Below are 2,691 nucleotides of genomic sequence, written 5' to 3' on the forward strand. Positions count from 1 at the left end.
TCAGTTACTGTGCACGTTAAAAACAATTTATAGTCTTTTCTACGCCCCTTGTTTTGTTCTCACAGACACCCGGTAGCAAACTAACGAAACAACATTAAACTCCGGCAAGAAGATAAAGTCCTTTTTGCAAAATCATAGACATGTATTAACAAATCAAGTATAATGGGAACACAGAATGATCTTGGAGAGAGCTTTACGAGCAGTGATGCGATAGAAGAGATGCTGGACAATGGGAGTTTAAATGGACCGCTGTGATAAGTCTCAAAACTGGTTTGATTGGTACAATCAATTGGTGAACAGTTGACTATCAGCTGATGCGAGCTTGACTGACGTGGCCTGCTTGAACTAACGCGATGCTTGATTTTTGTTTTTGTTTTGAATAATTTGTGCAACCAAAACAAAAGTTTCTATTTAGTTTGTATAATTGTTTAATTAAAAATATTGTGTGATAAAGAGTTTACACCTATAGTTGTTTACAAAAGGCATGTTAAAAAAATTAATAACATTTTGTAATAACTGTTATAACTATTGCGAAATAACACTTACAAGCTGGATAGTTCTAAACTTAAGAGAGGGGATGTCATGTATTTTGTATAAGTGTGCTACCCGTACCTGTGTGATGTCATCAACAGTCAATTCCAGTAAAACGTCTCATTCCTCACCTACAAAACATATAAAAGACATAATGAGCCTGGAACAATGGGCGTGCTGAAAGGAGGCACTACCCCTACCCCTAACCCTACCCCTACACCCTGATAGAAAGCTTTGTCGACCAATTATGAAGACCTTTCTCCATGCCCCTACCTTTCAGCACACCCTAACCTTTCGCCACGCCCATTACTCCAGTGAGAGCGATAATTGCCTCAGAATCTTCTCCTTCACGCTGCCATCATTGAAGACGTACCAGAAGATACTACAACTTCTTCACCGCATCCGATGGCCACCTTCTGTCGACTTTGTGTGGGTCCCATCAACCCGCCGGACCCGCACGAGTACTGCATCGCCTGCCTGGGCCTGGTCCACGCTGAGGCTGCGTTCTCTGTGTTCGACTGCGTGAACTGCACTGATTTGCCGGCACATATTTTGAGGACTCGGAGAAGCATTGCTTGTGGCCTTTCAAGGAGGAGGTCCACTGCCACCAGCGAGCCTCTGGTGGGCCCTCCCCTCCCTCGGGGCCCCTTTCCCCAGTCTTTTTCACTGACGAGAGCCTTCGCCCCCCCTCCCGCCATCATGAATGTCGTTTCCTTTGACCCTGAGGAAGACGAAGACTCCATGTCCATCTCAGCTTCAGAAAAGGACTAGGCAGAGTCTGAGTGGGATCGCCTCAACACTGAGAGCCCCCTAGACCTCCAGGAGGAGCTTGCCAGGGTCCTTGCAAAAGCTGTTAAGGAGCTTGACCTCAATTGGGATGCTCCAGAGAAAACTGCCAGGAGTAAGCTTGACTCCTGGTATTGCCAGTCGAGCCGCCGCTTGGCTTCCTTGAGGAGGAGGGTTCCATTCTTCCCTGATGTCCGTAAGCAGTCATGGTCTGCACTCGTTGTGGTCTCAGTCATGGTCTGCACAATAAAACAATAACAATAACTGTTAAACAATAACACAATAAAACAATGAAACAATAACTGTTGGGAGACCCACAGTTCCATGCACATGCCTGCCCTCCGTGAAAGACCTGCGCACGGCAATAGACTTTGCGCTGATAGCGATAAAACGCTCCGCTCAAGCCTTCAGTCGATCCATGGGGTTCATGGTGTTCCTTCACAGGCACCTATGGCTGACCCTAGCTGACCTGAAGGACTCCGACTGTGAGGCGCTCCTTAACGTGCCAATCACTCCCTCCAGCCTGTTCGGTGACACCGTGGAGTCTGTTATCGAGTGCTTCTTTGAGACACAAAAGCACGATGGCTTGAGGCATTGGCGATGAGTCACCTGATTCCCCAGCACACGTTCCATCCACCATTGAGATCACGCTCCTCATCTGCAACCAGCTCTGCTCAGAGAATGGCTAAGCAGCCAGTCACATCCTCTGCGACTCCCCGACATGAGCCAGATATTCGCCGCAAGCAGTGGACAGGATCTGGGAAAAGGCATCATGGAGAGAGGAGGAGTCCCCGCCGTGACAGCAGACTGCCTTCAGCTGCCAAGCCTTCGTCCTAACGGACCTGCCAAGAGGAGGAGAGAGCTCGCTGGAGGCCCAGCGCTGCATCCTGCATTATGTTCCCCTTGTTCCTGCAGGCGACAAATGCAATGTTCATGTTTCTGTTTTTTCAATAAAAACACAAACACCCTCACAAAAATAGCTATACCCTCCTCATCCTATCGATACAGCGTTACTCACCCTGCCTCAGAGCAGCGCTGAGCCGCTGTCTGTGCCTGTTACTTCTAATACAGAAATCAAATGACATTGTGCTGTTAAAATGACTGCTTTTTGTAAGGGAAACAGGTAAATTTAGCTCAAAGGGAATCATTTAAGATTTTAAAGGGAATTTGGACAGAATCACTGTTTTACGGCTGATCACTGAGACGGCCAGCGATTCATTGAACGGGCCGTATAACATCAACTCTGCAATGGATATTTATGAAGGTAAAGCTAAAAAGGGCTAAAAGGGAAAAAAGGGAATGATTTGATGGTGTCCTGAGTATTTAAACTGGGCTTTTGGACACATCCCAAATGGTGTTTTGACCAATTAGATA

The sequence above is a fragment of the Sinocyclocheilus rhinocerous genome, unplaced genomic scaffold, assembly GCF_001515625.1.
Source record: "Sinocyclocheilus rhinocerous isolate Xijiao unplaced genomic scaffold, SAMN03320098_v1.1 scaffold4514, whole genome shotgun sequence".
NCBI classification, from domain to species: Eukaryota; Metazoa; Chordata; class Actinopteri; order Cypriniformes; family Cyprinidae; genus Sinocyclocheilus; species Sinocyclocheilus rhinocerous.